The sequence below is a fragment of the Schistocerca serialis genome, chromosome 1 (assembly GCF_023864345.2).
Source record: "Schistocerca serialis cubense isolate TAMUIC-IGC-003099 chromosome 1, iqSchSeri2.2, whole genome shotgun sequence".
NCBI lineage: Eukaryota > Metazoa > Arthropoda > Insecta > Orthoptera > Acrididae > Schistocerca > Schistocerca serialis.
This window is the reverse complement of record NC_064638.1, coordinates 609,599,673-609,620,487: the sequence shown is the minus strand read 5'-3', so window position 1 is coordinate 609,620,487 and position 20,815 is coordinate 609,599,673. Positions and strand designations below refer to the sequence as shown.

Genomic DNA, 20,815 nt, shown 5'->3' with positions numbered 1-20,815 from the left:
AAGGTCGCAGACTCCTACTCTATTCTGTAACAGCTGTTAATTTTCTCACTGAACATATACTACTGTTACCAACGTCGACGTGAAGATGCGATAATTTCTCATATCACCATTCTCCTCTTGACGACTGAAACTTCACGAGGAAGTTAGTAGCTTGTGGGAGATGATCTGCATATCCGAGTGCAGTCAGCATTGAATTGTAACACATGGGTACAAGTAAGGAAGGAAAACGTGAGATACTCTCCCGGTGTACTTTGCCGCCAAATGGCATATTTTCGCTACCAGGGATACTATTCAAAGTGTGACACACAAGAATGAATCCTCCACTGCAGGAAAGAACTCCATTGTCAGTCTGGGCATCCTGTTTTTCATCAACGGGCCGACTGTGATTGGCGCACTTTGCTTAGCAAAGACCAGGGATGATAAGCATCCATAACTGTCACCACCTGAGACTCCTCAGTGACGATTTGATATAGTATCAAATTCCCGTGAAACGAAGTAAAGTTTTTTTTTTTTTTTTTTTTTTTTTTTTTTTTTTTTTTTTTTTTTTTTTTTTGTAATACCTGCAACATTCGCGTTGCAAAGAAATGTTGCTGTACCTGAAAGCAATAAATTGGGGACTTGATTATTGAACTGTATCCCTTTGAAATGTTATGTAATATTTTCTGTCGTGTTGCCTATTTTGCGTCACACCGCAGTGCTGGGTCCGCCACTATTTATATCTGCTGTTTGTCATGTTGATTCTTCCTGACGATACACAAGAGGCGGCAATTGACTCACAAGGATGCGAGGCAAAAATATCTCCAGCATGTTGTTCAGAACGAGTAGCTCGTGCTTATTTTTTTGCCGCTTATTTACCATGACTGGTGGTATGTCTCGGATGAATGTATCTCGACTTATGTAATGGCACCCATGGTAAGTATAATCTGTTTGTGTTCCAGCTGGTGGTACTTAACGCGTATTATAATTTCTGCCAGTCAAGTCTCTGCCAAAATTGAAGAATTAAAGAAAGGTACTGTTTCACATTTATCTACAATTTTGCCTATTGAATAGAGGAGCTTTAAATTTTTATCTTAAATATTCGGGATTCGATCCTCCATTGGTATTAATACTTTTTCCTGGACTCAATTTCTTTCAGTTTTTTGTTTATGTGAAATCACTCAGTTGGGAGGAGAGGGGGAAACCGTGATGAAATCTCCTTTTGGGCATTCAGATCTAGATTCTTCGTGATTTCCATGAATCGCGTAAACGAATGTCAAGATAACTACTTTGAAAAAGACATGACTGATTTTCCTCCAAATCCACGTGCGGCACGCACTTACGTTCCGTTTCGCGGGCATTCATCGTCGAAGGGATATAAAACCCGAATCCTCCTTGTTTGTATCAAATATATGAAGGTATGCCGTGGTTGGCTTCCAGCTGGTGCACCGAGTGGAGGAATTAATTTGCGTACCATTCCGAGTAACACTATGTCTAGTGAAGCATTGAGGTCCCATACCCAAAAGTTGTATTAACAATTACTTCACGTTTGTTACAAATGAAATTTATGATATAGATGGGAAATTCGCGGGGGTAGAAAGAGATAATAAATGATCGGTTACTGTCATTGCACGCCGTACCTGGCGTACATCTGGCCAATAAGAAATTAGGCGCGCAAGAATTCGGTGGTTTAATGCACAAGCAAGGAGTTGTATAAAGTGACGGATCAGCTGCAACGATGATTTCCAGTTCCCGTAGTTTCTTGAATATTACTTTCTTAGATTTGTCGTTGCGGGGTGGACGACATGCAACCAACGCAGAAGTAAACAGAAAGGACAAATCAGTTGTCGGCGTGTTGCTTCTGCTACCCTCATGTGTGAGTTGCAAGACGGCTGTAAATTGTGTTGAGATTACGGCGAAAGATTGTGTTGAGCTCACGGATTCAATAGTTGAAAAATTAAACACACATCCGCGTTTATCGTCTGCACTGCGCAGCCGTCAACCGCGAATATCACACTGTCATAAAAAAGAGGTATAGTTGTTAATTATAATTGTGTTCCAGTCGTTATGTTGAGCACCGCTGGCAGATACTGCTCTTCCTACTTAACCAGCTAATCTCGCATGTGTTTTGTCGCTTTGCATGGTTCCCAGATAGCGCACCGACACCAGTCGATTCAATCCGCTGTGTTTAGAAATAGAAAAATCTGAATTCCTAGCAAGGGTGAGTCAGTCAGTGATCGGAGTTCATTCGCGTGTAGTTCTGAACTTTAACAACATACAACGCGTGTCGAAAAAATGAGAAAAAAATTGCTAATGTGCCTTAACAATTTGATTTTCCTCTCCATCTCCTTGTTGTTTGCATTGAAACTCAATTGATTTTGTGCAGAGTGAGGATAAAGCACTGCAAAGGCTTGGGCAGACGAAGCTCATTCGTAGTTTGCAATCAACACGAGCAATTTCTCTCTCGATAGCCGTGTTGCTTTTTGCGAGTCCCTGTGTTGGTGAGTTTGGATCAAGGCGAGGCAGCGGTAAAGTGGCCAGCTCTTAATAGTGGACCCCACCAAACTTAACAAAACTGAGGTAGCCAAATGCTGTCACTAATGTCGCAGACATGTTAAGCATTAGCAAGAAAGAGAGAGGCTTACTGACTCAATAACGAATTTTATGACCTGCTTATACAACTGAGCGAACGTCGCATGTATACGCCCTTTGACTACGGTGGTAACTGCATTGCACCTGCTTGAATATCCATAAGGAGAAAAGCTGCTTTATGCCGTTGAAGGAACAGTATTGTTTGCTCGGCTCGCGTTTTCTCACCGAACAGGTGCTGTGGTAGCTGTTTACTTAGACGGTTTTATCGACGCAGATAGGAGGCACGGGCGAGCTGCTTTTGTAGTAGCTACGTACTTTTCTGACGTTTACTGTTATGTACTTTATTGCTCGCGAGTCTGTTACCACCATCTCTTTCTTTTCGAATGATATCTGGAGTCCTGATTTATTTATTTTTTATTTATGTCTGTTTTGCTGATTATTTGATTTCTGGATTTTTGTATTTTGTTAGCTAGTAACGTTAAGGTTGTTTGACCTTTCTTGGTTCGAATTTGTATTTTGTTGCGATTTTTCTAGTACCATTCTCTCAACAAGTATTGCAGAGCACAGTTGAAGAGTAGTGGTGATAGACCATCATCCTGTCTTATTCATGTTTTAATTATAAATGCCGGCCGGTGTGGCCGTGCGGTTCTAGGCGCTTCAGTCTGGAACCGCGTGATCGCTACGGTCGCAGGTTCGAATCCTGCCTCGGGCATGGATGTGTGTGATGTGCTTAGGTTAGTTAGGTTTAAGTAGTACTAAGTTCTTGGGGACTGATGACCACAGATGTTAAGTACCATAGTACTCAGAGCCATTTGAACCATTTTTAATTGTAAACGGCTATGTATAAATTCTTTCTTCTTCCTTGCCTGAAATTTTAATTTTACAGACTCCTTTTTGTGTGCTCCTGACTCGAATAAATACATGTAATTTTATAAAAAAATTCGTCAGTAATAATCCAACAAATTTAGAGAGGGATGTTCACAGCTTCAGCACTAGAAGTTACTCATTAGTTTTATCATGTTTCTGAGAAGTGTTAAGTACACAGTCACGAAAATAATTGATCATTTTTTCAATAACGCGGTGTCTGACAAGCAGCTAAGATGGTTTTAAGTCTAATTTCAGATCGTTTCTACTGGACCGCTCGTAGTCCGTGGACGAATTTTCAGTTAAAAAAACTAGTAGCATTCGTCATACATAAGACAAAGCTGTTTTCAGCAGGATCAAAACTATTATGTTCACATTCATTAAATAATGCGACTTTGCTAATTAGTGTTCTGGATATTGCATATATTCCAACATGCAGACAATGCATTTCAACGTAGCCAGTGTACTGATTCATTCTACATCATTTCCTAGGAGCGCGACTGCTACGGTCGCAGGTTCGAATCCTGCCTCGGGCATGGATGTGTGTGATGTCCTTAGGTTAGTTAGGTTTAAGTAGTTCTAAGTTCTAGGGGACTGATGACCACAGTAGTTAAGTCCCATAGTGCTCAGAGCCATTTTTAGAGCCATTTCCTAGGAATTGTGTATATGACCTATAAATATGAAATGATGATATGACTATACTAGAATATGTCTTGTGTAACAAAAGAACTTAGTTTTTTTGTTTATAGAGCTTTAAACACACTTATTTTCTTTGAAACAGATAATACGGAATTTCTTGTCATTAGAAATTCTGGATTGTAAACGAAAATTTGTTCTATGTTGGTGAAAACTCGTAATGAGTCTGTTATTTCATATTCACTAGTTGAGTCGTTGGGCTGCACATTTAAGCGTGCCGTCCAGCTCTTGAAGACGACGCGAAAGACGCATGAAAACTGCGAAACTGTACAACGTTGGAGCACATCCTTGAAAAAAAGTGCGGTATATTCCATATGAAGAAATAAGTATTAGAAATTGTGTTTCGCAATTTGTTAAAGAACATCACCTTAACGTCTGAAATGGTGTTTAGGAGATACCCTTGTGCAAGATTTTTTTGCTTTTATGCATGATAGATGCCGCATTTGTTAAATACTAATCAGAAACGAATGTGAAGTAGTTATCATGTGGTGTGTTTGGATCGAATTGTTGGAAGATACACCAATCTGGCGCTCTCTGCTATTCGACGCCGAAAACAGTCTGTGACTGTGGACATTTTTGAGTCCAGTAGATGTGCATATTGCTGATCTGCCAGTACACTTCAGGCCCACAGTCATTTTGCTAGTAAATTTACGATACAGTGCATTGACCTGTAATGGGCCGACAGCGGAACATGAGTTAATTTGTTGACCTTAAAAGTCGTCTTTCATTATCAGATTCAGAAATCCATGTCCGTCGTATAAGTCTCAAAAAGAGCATAGTCAACAAGAAATGCTTGTTACAACTATTCAGTGAAAATCCTTCAGGAAAAAAATGTGGAGGTATTCTCTGTCGGACGTAATCTCTATTAAAGTCGCTGTTAATGTACGGGTGAAGTTCAGTTTCGGCAATAGCGATTTAAGTTGCCGCTCCCGGCGCGAGAGGCCACGTGGAAATCTGTGAGGCGTCGTCAGCTGTCATGAGGAGAGCAGCGAGCCGCTTACGTCACTAAACGCTGATGACGCTCTGGGCGACAACTCACAGTCCTTTCGCTCTCCGGGCTCAGGCTCTCGTGTTATCGTGCATAACGTGTTTGTGAAGTCTGCTGGACCGATATATTGCGCTCCGATATCAGCTATGAGATTAGCGTTCTGTGACTCCATAGCGCCCGTAACCATGGAGAATGAAAAAAGTACAAGCTATGTGCCATAGAAGAAATATATTAATTGCTACTTCACAATCTGGCTTTAATTTGATAATTATCTTTACCTGACATTTGTCGTTATGACTGTTGCCCTGAATTACCCTAAAGACTTTGTCGCTTACCCCAGGAACTTTTATCGTGTGCCAACGAATCTTAGGGTTTCACGAAGGCTCCTCCACAGAATTGCGGTTAGACTTAGACAAAATTTCCAGTTGGTGTGATGAATGTTAGCTAGCCCTAAATGTGGAAAAATGTAAGTTAATGTGGATGAGTAGGAAGATCAAACCTGCAACATTCGGGTACAGTATTAGTGTCCTGCTTGACACAGTCAAGTCATTTAAGTATCTGGGCCTAACGCTGCAAAGCTATGTAAGGTGGAACGAGCATGTGAGAACTGTGATAGGGAAGGCGAATGGTTGACTTCGGTTTATTGGAAGAATTTTAGGAAAGAATGGTTCACCTGTAAAGGAGACCGTATATAGGACTCTGGTGCGACCTATTCTTGGATACTGCTCGAGTGTTTGGGATCCGTACAGGGTCGGATTGAAGGAAGACATGGAAGCAATTCGGATTTGTTACCGGTAGGTTCGAAAAACACGCAAGGTCTGCGTAGATGCTTCGGGAACGCAAATGGGAATCCATGAAGGGAAGACAACATTCTTTCCGAGAAACGTTATTGAGAAAATTTAGAGAATTGACATTTGATGCTGACTGCCGAACGATTCCACTGCAGCCAACGTACATTGCGCGTAAGGACCACGAAGATACTAGAAGGCATATGGATAGTCGTTTTTTCCCTCGCTCTGTTTACGAGTGGAAAAGGAAAGGAAATAACTAGTAGTGGTACAGAGTATCCTCTGCCACGCATCGTACGGTGGCTTGCGGAGTATCTATGTGGATGTAGAATTGGAGACCAGATAAGAAAATGGATATTGAACTATCGGGTACCGAAAAGAATCAGTCATCCAACGGCTAACGGCGACAACACGGCAACATGATACAGATGCATTACTTTTCCACAATTAGAAAAGTACCTCCTAATTAAGGTTCTATTACTCACGAGCAAATTCTTTACGTTCGTTGACAGAAAAAGCTATGAACCGCTCGTCAAGACCCAGCACAACTTGAAGATTCGAACAATATACTAATGCTAAATCGCAGCTTGTCAAATAAAAATCCGTCATTGTTTAATTAGTTGATTGGGTTTTCGTGTGCTGTGTAAGTAAAGAATGATTTGGTTAATGAAACCATTAGTTGCCATTCGCCTTCTTTGTTGAGGAGAAATGGACACTTGGCGAAATATCTCGAAGCTGACCTCGTGTCACAACCAGGTTCTTCATATCACGTGCCAGTTACAGAAAACCGGTTCTTTTAGTTGCAAGGAGGAGCCTGAAAATTGTGTAGTTTAGTACTTGGTTGTGACATTTTCTCAACTGTACAAAAACAGATTGATGGAGTGTCGTTGCAGAGAAATACTGTTATGTATCTTTACTGCATTTTTTTGTGTGTAGGAGGAGGACGTTAAGATGAGTGAAGGGAGCAGAGAAGGAATGGGCAATTAATTCCCGTATTTGGCTGGACTAATTTGTGGAAACCACTGGATACTGCAATAAAGAAGCCTGGTCTGGGCATAGGATCGAAACCAAACCGCTGTGTAAAATTTTGACATTGTTACGGCTTAGTAGGTTATCGGTGCTATGATGAGACAGCAACAATTAACGAAAACTCTGTTGCGCAACTTGTAATTAGAAGTTCATCAAGTTGTAGAGGATACGAGATGTCAGATCAGAGATAAGAATGAAGTAATTGAAATGACAAGAACGATCAGACTGCGTCGCCCACCTTAATGTTTTAATGTCAGCAGCACTGGATTGTACTTTGTGTTTCTAATCACCTCAACCTTGATGGCACGAGAAACTTTAACCTTACTTTCTTCCGTGTTTCTTATAATCTGCATGTAATTGCAGCTGTAATACATTCGCCATTGTCTTTGTCTCTATAGTCCAGGAAGATCGTGTACATTCGCTGTACACTGGAAACTGTACTGGGCGGTAGCGCTGTTCAAACGAAAGAATAAACCCGTAACTAAAATTGCTTTCTGCAAATATAGCCTGTCTTCATTAACGCATTCTTACGATAGCTACGAGCCATGCTCCTTTACATGTTGTGCGTTGTGTTACTTCATGGCGTTGGTTGACACTTGTTGGACAAGAAGTGGTCTTTAGTTCACATTATCGAGTAATGATCATTTTGCAAAGCTTTACCTTTTAAATAGCAAGCGCCATGCCGTTGCAAACAAAAAAGGAGGCGGCTCAATGTTGGTGTTAATCGCTTTCGTGTAGTTTTTGTCTACATAACTGTTAGTTTCAGTCAGAAGTGACGGCGATGTTTGGTATCGATGAGCCCATAGACTTCGCTTGTATTCTAGCAGATTGAATTCAGTGTACCTAATGGAATGACACAAACACCAACAAATACTTTTCATTTTTAAGGGGTACCTATTTTCACGAGGCAGTGTTTTCGTACACAATGTTTTTCTCATTGTTTGATCATTCTTCTTTCTTATGTTCCGACTTTCGACAGTCTTTTCATTTCTCTTATATAATTATTGTTGCAGCCAACGATGAAAATTATCAGGTTGTTTTTTTTTTTTCTGCGCTTACGGCTTTGCCTGCAATTGTATACAGTGATATCCTTCATTACCAGGTTTACTAATCTTAGTAGACCTGAAATATAATCTTGACATATAAATTTTGAAGAATGGTAGAGTAACGCTCAGTACGCAGGAAGCTGGTATCCGAATTCACGTTTGACCTGACGTACAGTTCGACTTGTTACTAAGGCGTGAATACTTTAAGTTGGTACAAAAGTATGTAAGTTGCTGTAGTCGTTGAGAGATAAAAACGCTTTCAGTGAATAAACTAGCCGGTAGAGGTTCGGCAAACCAGTCTTCGGACTGAAATCATCATCATCATTTAAAGCTTTTTAAATAAAACACACTTAAACATTCTAGATATTTATGCTTCGCGTCCACATATTTGTTTCGCAACGCGGTCACTCCCACGAACACATTTGTCCCAACGAGAGACCAGTTTGTTGATACCGTTACTGTAAAATGTTTGACTTTGTTGTCGGAGCCATAACCTCACCTCAGTTTTCACCGCTTCATCACTATCAAAGTGAAGTCGTCGAAGATGTTCTTTAAGTTTTGGATACAGATGAAATGGGATGGGATCAACTCGTTTATGTAGACTGATCGATGATATTGAAGCCAAGGTGTGGGACTGTTGCAGATGTCGCAGCGCGTGTGTGTAATGTGGCATTGTCACGCTGAAGGAGAGGGTGCTTCATGTGTGGACAAACTGTTCGAATTCTAAAATCTATTACAGCACACTGTTTCTCAATCACCAACATAGTTATGTTACACCCCGCCGAGTTACACGTTACAATTCGGAGCCCCTAGCTGCAAAGGGCTGCCGAAATATATATATGAAGAATAAAGATGTAGAATTATAATAACGTTTGTTTTATTTAAAAAGCTTTAAGAGTTTCGTCATAAAAAATTCGAAGGCATTACTTTGCAGCACGCCCTGTCCCGAATTAATGCAGTATTTGCCAAGGCAGCGTCTGATGCATAACTATTTCGACAGCTGTAAATGTACTGGTGCTTCCTATCAACTACACGTTTACGCGAAGTGATGTTACTTTAGCGCTCGTTCCTTCTTTGTCACATGTGAAGAAACATCAGCAAAGATTTCCCTCCCCTGACTGGCAACACCCATTCGATCATAGCTTAATGACACGCACGCATTTCAGCCCATTCCCTTCACATGGGCAGAGTAAAGTATTTATTTCACGCCATTGGCTCCTCCGCCTCTATCTGAAGTACGAGGAAAAATCAAATGCAAATGAAAATGCAGTGTTCCGTAAGATTTTAATTTTAGTGATGTATGTGTAATACAGTAGTGCAGCGATACTACTTGCCCTGGTGCAGAGAACACGGGTTTTTATCGGTGTCCTTCCTGTTATCAGTCTCTCTGTTACTGGCTGCTCAGAAACTCAAGCGTCGCTTTCCAACAGAATGTTGAAATGCTGTGTTACAAAGTAAACATGGGCAGCCAGCGGCCTGCGTGAAGCGCATCGCCGCGCTTGGCCTGCTTCGGCAACAGTGTTCCACTTACCCAGTAGTGTCCACTGGTTAACAGCTACGCACTGCCTGATAGGCGGACACACTACTGAGCTTCAGATCGGCCGCTAACGCGTTTTATGAGAGGTTGTGCGACGTGCGCGCCTCTAGTGACAGTAAGTGTAAGCTGGACGTTTGCGCTGTACCGAGAAACTGTCACACCACATTCGCGGGGAATCCTCTTTCAGTGACTGCGGCAGCAGCATGCTTTCGAAACATTTACTCACTCAAGTGGTCTGCAATATTCCTCGTACTTCTCCCGACGCTCTGTTTGCACATACTCACGAACACTGTCTTGTACCCACATGAACTACTGGAACTCATCACAGAAAAGTGATTTTCCTAAATCACTCCAGGCATATTCCTGGACGGTTCCAGTGAAACCGCACGGCCAATTTCCTACCCATCCTTGAAACATTATAAGCATGTGCTCCGTCTCTTATAACTTCATGTCGAGAGGACGTTAAACCCTAATCTTCCTTCCATCCTTTCTAGTTCAGAATACAGAACGTGACAAAGTACCCCCCTCCCCCCCCCCCCCCCCTCATATACCGGCCACCACCACCACCATCAGTTTCCTGCAGTTCCTTCTGTTATGTTCATTTCCACTCATTGTACTCGTTGGCAACATCGCTAGCCTGTAAATAATTACAAATAAAGAACAATAATAAAATGCTGACCACAGAAGACAGCCGATGAGATAATAGCAATGCCTTTAAAGCCACCAGCCATAAAGCAATGGGCAGATGATTCTTTCATCATATGATTTGAATTCTGAAAGTTGTTGACGATATCCAGTTTTCCATTTCTGTTATTTTTCGTGACACGTTAAACGAGAAATATCTCTTCTCCCAGCTGACAATTGAGGGAGAATTTGATGGCAGAGGAAACTGGGAAGAAAGATGTCTTGGCTGCGAATCATTGGGTGGCACCACTCCAGCCACTGATACATACTCATCAAGCAACTGTGGAACTTGTGTTCGCAGTCATCAATTAGTGGATATGCATTGAGGGAAGAAGATTGTGGCCGGCCGCGGTGGCCGAGCGGTTCTGGGCGCTTGAGTCCGGAACCACGCGGCTGCTATGGTCGCAGGTTCGAATCCTGCCTCGGGCATGGATGTGTGTGATGTCCTTAGGTTAGTTAGGTTTAAGTAGTTCTAAGTCTAGGGGACTGGTGACCTCAGATGTTAAGTCCCATAGTGCTTAGAGCTATTCGAACCATTTGATGAAGACTGTTATCGGAATGAAACAATGCAGTTGTCGCCTGCTAATCTTCTTCCGTTGGATCTAAATTTATAGTTTATTTCCTATATTAGAAAATGTTTCCCAGGACATTGCAAAAATACACGTTACCTTTCAAAATAGTCACTCCAATAGCTTTGACATACATTTAATTGTATGTATATAATTGAAGAAATGTCTTGTGACTCTTCAAGAAATGTCTTACACATAAATACGAGTATTCTACCTGGAAGTGCAAGCAGCAACCTGCTCCACATGAATGAAATCGAGGGCCAACACACACACACACACACACACACACACACACACACACACACACACACACAGCTATATAAAGACAAAGGAGTATACCTCGTCATTTGTAATGGATCACAATGACCAGATTTGATCTTAGACTAGACACATAGTTAACTGAAGTTTGTACCAGTAATGGAAGTGATCAATTTTTTTCCAAATTCGTAAAGTAGTACGTGGTTATTGAAAGGACAAAGAAGGGAATGATGTGGTTTAATATCCATAGGCGGCGTGGTCGTTAAAGAAGGAATGTAAACATCGAATTGGCTGATACAGGGGTGAAATTCTTACGAAGATTGCAATTCTGTTCCTTACATTTGGAAGTCCAGTGTATTTGTTGATATATAAATAGCTGTGCTTCACAGTTTTAAGTTTTCTAAGCACTTCAAATCACTAGTTACACGTATTGTTACTTGGCCACAAAGAGCACTATTGTTACTTGTCCACAAAGAGCACAAGTTTCGTTATCTGCAATGGTGAGGCGGATTTTGCTATTCGATATTATTGCAGCTATCTAATTTTACCTCTCCTAAAAATTGCCCATCGTCCTAAAAATCAGACCATACTTTAAAGACTAGTAGAACTCGTGCTTCCTTACAGTTAACGACTAAAATTGAATTCCGTAATAGGAAGAACTGCAATTCGAATAACGGTTCTGACATTGCCATTTTAGTTTTCTACTGTACAGTTGCATGTTAGACGAAAACTTGCTCCATCTTGGCTTAGAGAAGGGCCGTGGACTGTATGTACGAGAGATTGCAGGTAGAAAAGAGGCAGTTGAATGTCTATTAAATTAACTCTTCCTTTAAAAGTAAATAAATAATTTAGTAAAATAAGCGTGTCATTTCTTTGTACTTTTAAAGTTTTTGTAGAAAAATATTCTCTGGAATTTTGAAGTATTTGGTGGAATAAACAATTTTTTACGGCTTGGTTTCAAATTTAGCTGTTGCTGTCTTGCAATCGTGTATCATTAAGTAAATGAGTAAAGGTTATCGCACCAGTACTCTTCACGCCTTTCTGAATAAATGCCAATTTTAATAAAGAGCAATGAAACTTATTTTCTGTAGTACTTTAACTATGTTCATCAGTGTTCCTTCTGTACAGTAATGGATTATTTAAACAGATTTCATGAGTGGATATATACATCGTGATGCTGTACTTAAAATACATAACTCCTTAAACATTAATATTAGCAGAAGGATAGAGTGCTACTGATCTTAAAGATGAACGCTGTGTTGCAAACAGTTCAGCGAAAAGACTGTTACACATTTAGCACTATTCAGTCACTCGTTGACCACGATGGCACCGAAACAGAGGACGACCGAAGAAAGGCAGAAATACTGAATTCAGTGTTCCGAAACTGTTTCACTGCGGAAAATCGTAACACGGTCCCTGACTTCAGCCGTCGCACGGACGCCAAAATGGAAAATATTGAAATAAACGATATCGGAATTGAAAAACAACTGCTATCACTTAGTAGCGGAAAAGCATCCGGACCAGACGAGATACCCGTAAGATTCTACAGTGATTATGCTAAAGAACTTGCCCCCTTTCTATCAGCAATTTATCGTAGATCGCTGGAGGAACGTAAAGTACCTAGCGACTGGAAGAAAGCGCAGGTCGTTCCCATTTTCAAGAAGGGTCATAAATCAGATGCGAATAATTATAGGCCTATTTCGCTTACGTCAATCTGTTGTAGAATAATGGAACATGTTTTGTGTTCTCGTATTATGACGTTCTTAGATAATACAAATCTCCTTCATCATAACCAACATGGATTCCGCAAACAGAGATCATGTGAAACTCAGCTCGCCCTATTTGCCCAAGAAATTCACAGTGCCGTAGACACTGGCGAGCAGATTGATGCCGTATTCCTGGACTTCAGGAAGGCATTTGATACGGTTCCGCACTTACGTTTAGTGAAAAAAATACGAGCTTACGGAATATCGGACCAGGTTTGTGATTGGATTCAGGATTTCCTAGAAGAAAGAACACAACATGTCATTCTTAACGGTTCAAAATCTGCAGATGTAGAGGTAATTTCGGGAGTACCGCAGGGAAGCGTGATAGGACCTTTATTGTTTACAATATACATAAATGACTTAGTTGACAACATCGGTAGCTCCGTGAGGCTATTTGCAGATGACACGGTTGTCTACAAGAAAGTAGCAACATCAGAAGACTCGTACGTACTCCAGGAGGACCTGCAGAGGATTAATGCATGGTGCGACAGCTGGCAGCTTTCCCTAAACGTAGATAAATGTAATATAATGCGCATACATAGGGGCAGAAATCCATTCCAGTACGATTATGCCATAGGTGGTAAATCATTGGAAGCGGTAACGACCGTAAAATACTTAGGAGTTACTATCCGGAGCGATCTGAAGTGGAATGATCACATAAAACAAATAGTGGGAAAAGCAGGCGCCAGGTTGAGATTCATAGGAAGAATTCTAAGAAAATGTGACTCATCGACGAAAGAAGTAGCTTACAAAACGCTTGTTCGTCCGATTCTTGAGTATTGCTCATCAGTATGGGACCCTTACCAGGTTGGATTAATAGAAGAGATAGACATGATCCAGCGAAAAGCAGCGCGATTCGTCATGGGGACATTTAGTCAGCGCGAGAGCGTTACGGAGATGCTGAACAAGCTCCAGTGGCGGACACTTCAAGAAAGGCGTTACGCATTACGGAGAGGTTTATTATCGAAATTACGAGAGAGCACATTCCGGGAAGAGATGGGCAACATATTACTACCGCCCACATATATCTCGCGTAATGATCACAACGAAAAGATCCGAGAAATTAGAGCAAATACGGAGACTTACAAGCAGTCGTTCTTCCCACGCACAATTCGTGAATGGAACAGGGAAGGGGGGATCAGATAGTGGTACAATAAGTACCCTCCGCCACACACCGTAAGGTGGCTCGCGGAGTATAGATGTAGATGTAGATGTAGAATCTCTTTACAGTCCTTCAGTATAGTCTCCCCGCTTCTCTGTGACTGAGTTACGTCTCAGAATCTCTCCTTGTTCCATCGAGGACACCACTTCTGTTCATCTGTCGAATGGCTCTGGCAACAGTGGTGGATAGCTCTTGCAGAGAAAGATAACGACGTCCGCGCACAGGATTTTTCAACTTCGGGAACGAGTCGGTCTGGTGGAGTCATGCCAGGTAAAAGGGAGGAAACGGCAAAACTTCCCATCCGTATTCGCGTAGGTTTTGGGCTACAACATTGCCGATACACGGCCGAGCACTGTCGTGGAGAGTGAGTGGTGCAGTCTAGAACAACTGAGGTCAGGTTTTGTGCGTTTTTGTGCACAGGTTTTGCATGAAATTAAGATATTACACTGCCGTGATACTTGTTCCGCATGGGATTCTAACAGCCATGACGATTCCTTGGTGATCATAAGCAAAAATCGTCATTTGCTTGAGCTTTGATTGAGCGCGTCAAAATTTGTTTGGGCGTAGAGAATATGAAACTCTCCATTCATTGGACTGTGATTTCAACTCTGGTTCAAAGACTCTAATCCATGTTTCATCAACAGCAACAACTCGACTCAAGAATCCTTGACCTTCACCGTCGAATCTTTGTTTGAGCAAGGTTACAGTATCCAGGTATTTCTGCGTCTCTTCAGCAAACAGTGTGATACTCATCTCGCAAAAATTTTTCTCCTCTTCGAATCATTTGTCAGAATATGGAATACTGGTGGTGGAGGAATTCCCGTGGCTTCAGAATGTTCCTCACAAGTCGCACTGCGATTTTCTTCGAGAGGAACTCAAAAGTTTCACACATCGTCACCTGTTGATGTGTTTGGGGTTCTGGGTCTTGGATTATCATCTGTGGTCGCACGACCACCACGAAAACGATTAACCCAACATGAAACTGTACTACGGTCCACTGTAAACTCATCACAAACTTTACTTAGCGCACTGTGAATTTCTGTCGAGTTTTTGCCGCATGAAGTTTCGGTCTTGATGTACGACCTCTGGTCTTCAATTACCACAGTACTTGAGATCCTTGCAGCGTCCATTTCTACCCATCGCCAATTTTATGTTAGACAACACTGCGAAAAAAACAAAAACAAACAGTCTTCCTCAAGTTCCAAACTGGATCTGACGCAATTTTCATAGTTGCATCAGACAATTCACAGTAATATGAACCTGTGCATTATTTACGAAACATCCCTCGTAACAGTCTTTTCTTTGTGTCTATCTGCAACTCAACGTGTCATCTTTACAGTGAGTAACAATCTAGCCTTTTCTTCATAATGTTCATAATCTAACCTGGACTTTCAATTGTTTAACTCCTTAATCAGTTGTTTACATGCATTTTTTTTTTTTTTTTTTTTTTTGACACAATTTTGTGCAAATGAATCTAAATGTCGCGAAGGCGATCCAACCCAGAATATAATTCCTAGAAATACTTGGATGAAAATAAGAAAAAGGTAAAATACTAATATGTTTCTCTGAACGACTTGCAATTACGCTAAGCTGGACTGGATTGTTTAAAAAGTTAGATTTTCTTTTTCCTAGTTCAAGATTAATACTAGGTGAAAACCGTCCTCCAAAATTTTGAAGTATCTTTTTTATTAACTCTAGCTTCTGCATTAAATATTTGGTTGTATTGATTTGCAAAAAGTGTAACTACCAGTGTGCAGAGGGTCTACTTGAGGCCGGTAGTGGTTCTGTGATGTTTGTGTGATTGTTTTCCGTACTTCGTTCACGTTACCGTGAACATGGACCAGGATGTTAATTTTCACCATTCTCGGCCACCAGCTATCAAGTTTTCGTGTATTTCTTTGTGACGACTGGAAAGCTCACAGAACTGGCTGCATGCATACGTTCCTGGTTTTACGAGCAATCAGGCATCCTATCGCACCTCGACTGGCTGCTAAATTATTCGATTATTCAACCGTAATCCAATAGAATATGTCTGGGACTATTTGGAACCACGGGTGAAATGTAGCAATAAACATACCCACGATTTGCTTGCAGCGTGGAATCTAATCATCACTGAATGGCTTCAGCTGGATAGGGCATACCTGTAGAAACTAGTGGCTCTCTTCCTCACTGAACTGAGGGTAGACTATCTACGCCAGTTGTTCCCAACTTGTGATAATTACTCTCTGAGGGATAAAATTTAATTTTTTGAGGGATAATATCCAGGGCGTTCAATTGTGTTGCTGTCATGAAATTAAATTATTTATAGTGAGACTTTAATACTGTGTACATAAGTTACCAATAATTACATCATTTTTTTCCAGATACTAGCATTATCACGTGACATAATGCATTAACACGTGACATAACGTGATGGAGATTACAGCTTGTGAAAAGAATGTATGAAAATTATTTTCCTCACACAGTCCGCACACTGCACACAAAGCTGCTTTGTGCTGTGTACCATGCATCGAAGACAGTAGAATTGAAACATACACATCACATATGCTTAGATACCTCATGAAAACGCCTTCTACGCATTGTCGGTAGTTCCGGCAATAGATCATAAATTGTTCCATTAATCACTTTGCAACAGAAAACGAAATAATTGAACAGTGCAAAACAACAGTAACTGTGTAATGGCTACTACTCTGTATTATATTTATTATTGGCCGCGACCAGACCCAAAGCGTGGACAGCCTGAAGTCTTCAGGTGTCTGCCAGTTCAGAAGTTTAGTCAACGCGCTAATGTTGATAATGGTGGGGTAAAGACATATGGCGTGGGTGGGGAGCGAACTAGCTACAGTATGTGATCAAAAGTATCCAGACACGCTCAAAACATATGTTTTTCATATTAGGAGCATTGTGCTGCCACCTACTGCAAAGTACTCCATATCAGCGACCTCAGTAGTCATTACACATCGTGAGAGAGCAGAATAGGCTGCTCCGCGGAACTACGGACTTCGAAAGTGGTCAGGTGATTGGGTGTCACTTGTGTCATATACGTCTCTACGCGAGATTTCCACACACTTGAACACCCCTAGGTCCACTGTTTCCGCTGTGATAGTCAAGTGGAAGCGTGAAGGGACACGTACAGCACAAAAGCGTACAGGCCGACCTCGTCTGTTGACTGACAGAGACCGCCAACGGTTGAAGAGGGTCGTAATGTATAATAGGCGGACATCTATCCAGACTACCACACAGGAATTACAAACTGCATCAGGATCCATTGCAAGTACTATGACAGATAGGCGGAAGGTGAGAAAACTTGGATTTCATGGTCGAGCGGCTGCTCAATAAGCCACCCATCACGCCGGTAAATGCCAAACGACGCCTCGCTCGGTATAAGGAGCGTAAACATTGGACGACTGAACAGTGGAGAAACATTGTATGGAGTGAAGGATCACGGTACACAATGTGGCGATCCGGTGGCAGGGTGTAGGTATGGCGAAAGCCCGGTGAACGTCATCTGTCAGCGAGTGTGGTGCCAACAGTAAAATTCGGAGGTGGTGGTGTTATGGTGTGGTCGTCTGTATCATGGAGGGGGTTTGCACCCCTTGTTGTTTTGCGCGGCACTATCACAGCACAGGCCTACACTGATGTTTTAAGCACCTTCTTGCTTCCCACTGTTGAAGAGCAATTCGGGGATGGCGATGCATTTTTTAACACATTTGAGCACCTGCTCATAGCTGTGGCGGAGTGGTTTACACGACAGCAACATCCCTGTAATGAACTGGCCTGGATAGAGTCCTGACCTGAATCCTACAGAACACCTTTAGGATGTTTCGGAACGCTGACTTCGTGCCAGGCCTCACCGACCGACATCGATACCTCTCTCCTCAGTGCAGCACTCCGTGAAGAATGGGCTGCCATTCTCCAAGAAACCTTCGAGCACCTGACTGAACGTATGCCTGCGAAAGTGGAAGCTGTCATGAAGGCTAAGGGTGGGCCAACACCATATTGAATTCCAGCATTAGCGATGGAGGGCCTCACGAACTTGTAAGTCATTTTCAGCCAGGTGTCCGGATACTTTTGAACACAGAGTGTAATATTTAACCGCGCGCAGGGGTGATGAAGTTATTTACAAACATTAGGCCTAAGTTACGCTTTGCGTAACGTTGCAAAGCGATATGGAATGGAACGAGCATATGAGGTCTGTGATAGGGAAGGCGAATGGCGGACTTCGGTCTGTTGGGAGAATTTTGGGGAAGCGTGGTTCATCTGTAAAGAAGACGGCAATAGGAGCTACTGCGACGTATTCTTGAGTACTGCTCAAGTGTTTGTTATCCGCACCAGGTCAGATTAAACGAAGATTCGAAGCAATTCAGATGAAGGCTGCTAGATTTATTAGCGGTAGTTTCTAACAACACGCAAGTACCACGGAAAAGTTTCGGGGATGCAAATGGAAATCCCTGTTTAGAAAATTTAGAGGACCTGCATTTGAAGTTGGCTACAGAATGATCCTACTACCACCAGCATACGACCACGAAAATAACATACGAAAAACTGGTCTCATACGGAGGCATATAGATAGTCGATTTTTCCTCGATCTATTTGCGAGTGGAACAGGGAAGGGAATGACTAGTAGTGCTACCCTCCGCCACGCATCTTACTGTGGCTTGTGGTGTAGATGTAGTGTGCACATTTTAATTTAGTTGGTTTTAAATAGCGGTGAAAGGCGTGAGTGAAGCAGATGCCGCTAGGGAGAGGAGTTGTGCAGAGGAAGCATGTCTTGTAACAAGTGGATAGTTACCTTTCTTTTCTGAAGAAGAGATGTAGGTAACACTAGCAACGCACGGAAATTGCTTTATCATTCTATATAAAAAAAAAGGTTGTTAAAATGATTACCTTTCGTCTCATTGACTCATTAATCAATGGTGTAATAAAACTCACGAAAAACTAAATATCATTTATCCTTCGTCATTTTTAAATGAATATGTTCAAAAAAAATTCTTTCTGTTTTAAAGTTTATTTACGTACATCTACATGATTACTCTGCAATTCACAATTTAGTGCTAGACAGAGGGTTTATCGAACCACCTTCAAGCTATTTCCACTCTCGAACAACGCGTGGGAAAAACGGACACTTCAGTCTTTCTGTGCGAGGTCTGATTCCTCCTACTTTACTCTGACGATCATTCATCCCTAAGTAGATTAACGCCATCAAAATATTTTCACTTTCTGAGGAAAACGTTGATGATAGAAATTTGACGAGAAGATCCTGCCGCAACGAAAAAGTACTTTATTTTAATGATTGCCGCTCCAACTCACCTATCATATCCGTTTCGCTCTCTCCCATATTCCGCAATGGTAAAAAATGAGCTGCCCTTGTTTGAACGTTTTCGATGTGCTCCGTCGATCATATCTGATGGGAATCCCACACCGCAAAGCAATACTCCAGGAGAGGACGTACAAGCGTAGTGTGGGCAGTCTCTTTCGTAGGCCAGTTGCATTTTCTGTGTTCTGCCAATAAATCGTAGTCTTTGGTTTTCTTTACTCACAACGAACTTTTTTAAAAGAAAATAAGGGAGATATTTATATACTTGACAAAAAATAGGGGAGATTAAAAGCACGGCAAAATTTCACCAAAACTCGAAGCAGTGTCTGTAAAAGATTACTATTTAAATACACATCGCAAATACTTACACATATTGTGCAACAGATTTTGCCTCTGTCAGAAGTCTTAAATCATTTTTAACAAATTCAAAGAATTCACTGCATCAGTCAAGAAAATACATGGCAATTTCCAGTTCAGATTTGATTAGGTTTGTACTACTTCAGTTCCTTACATCTGTCCACTTATTATTCATAAGAGAAAATAGTCTATCTTTGTAAGCATATCTTCCTGGTATGCTCATAACATACCCTACCAGCTTACCCAAGCTTTCAAAATTCATATTATTTGATTTCAAATTTGCATTTCTCGCTAACGCTACCCTCTAAAGAGACAGTACACTTAATTCCATAATTAGAACTACAGAGTTCCTCATATAATTAATCTTCATTCACCCAATCCTGCTTGATACATTCCACAACTTCATGCATGTTATTGACTGTTAATTCCCTTTCTAGATATACTAAGATCAGAATTCTCCAAATACTTTGCTTTTTGAATGAAAACATTTCCAGTATTCACAAAGAAATTAATATAAGCTTGAACAATTGTCTACTTCAGTATTTTCATTTCAAAAATACTTTTTCAAAATTTAGGACTATATGAATCATCTATGCTTTTAAAATAGCTTTTTATAGGCTCCCAATTTCTTAAAAACCTTTCTATAGCAAGTGTAAGAGATAACCATCTAGCATTTACATGCCGCAGGATTTCAGCCCAGTCAGCATTAACAAATTCAAAAAACTATTTTAACGTTTCCCTTCATTTGGCAGAACAGGAAAAGTGACTATATAGTTTCAGTTCTAACACTTCAACATATGCATATTGTGTACAATTGCATGCATGTTGCATGACGTTATGAAGCACATTGTTAAAACAACTAGCTTTGAGGATGTTTTTATTTTCATTAGTTTATAGTTTCATTACTTAACAATTTCCTGACTCTGCGGTGCTTTCCATAAATTATATTGCCTCTGTCAGTACAGTATGGTGATATATTAGTGACATTCAAATTATGTGACTTCAGTGAGTTTTTTAACAACCTATGGACACCCATTGGAGTTTCATCTGCCTGTTCTATGAAATCCAACAATTTATTTTCAGTTCCACTAAAGGGGTCAAAATATCGTATTACAGCTGGAAACATTTTTCTCTTTAGGTGATTGGAGGCATCAGTTGCTAAAGAAAAGAACATGCTACACTTTTT

At 41.1% G+C, this 20,815-nt stretch overlaps 2 protein-coding genes across 3 annotated transcripts in view; one reads left to right on the top strand and one right to left on the bottom strand.

Moving 5' to 3' along the window:
• LOC126477766 (pantothenate kinase 3) overlaps nucleotides 1–9,558 on the bottom strand; it is a 166,714-nt gene extending 157,156 nt beyond the window's left edge. For both annotated transcript variants that reach the window (XM_050103643.1, XM_050103649.1), the window contains exon 1: nucleotides 9,511–9,558. The gene's annotated coding sequence lies outside the window, so the exon portion shown is untranslated. The remainder of the gene's footprint in view (nucleotides 1–9,510) is intronic.
• LOC126477750 (charged multivesicular body protein 7) overlaps nucleotides 1–20,815 on the top strand; it is a 219,130-nt gene that overhangs the window by 49,503 nt on the left and 148,812 nt on the right. The window lies entirely within an intron of this gene.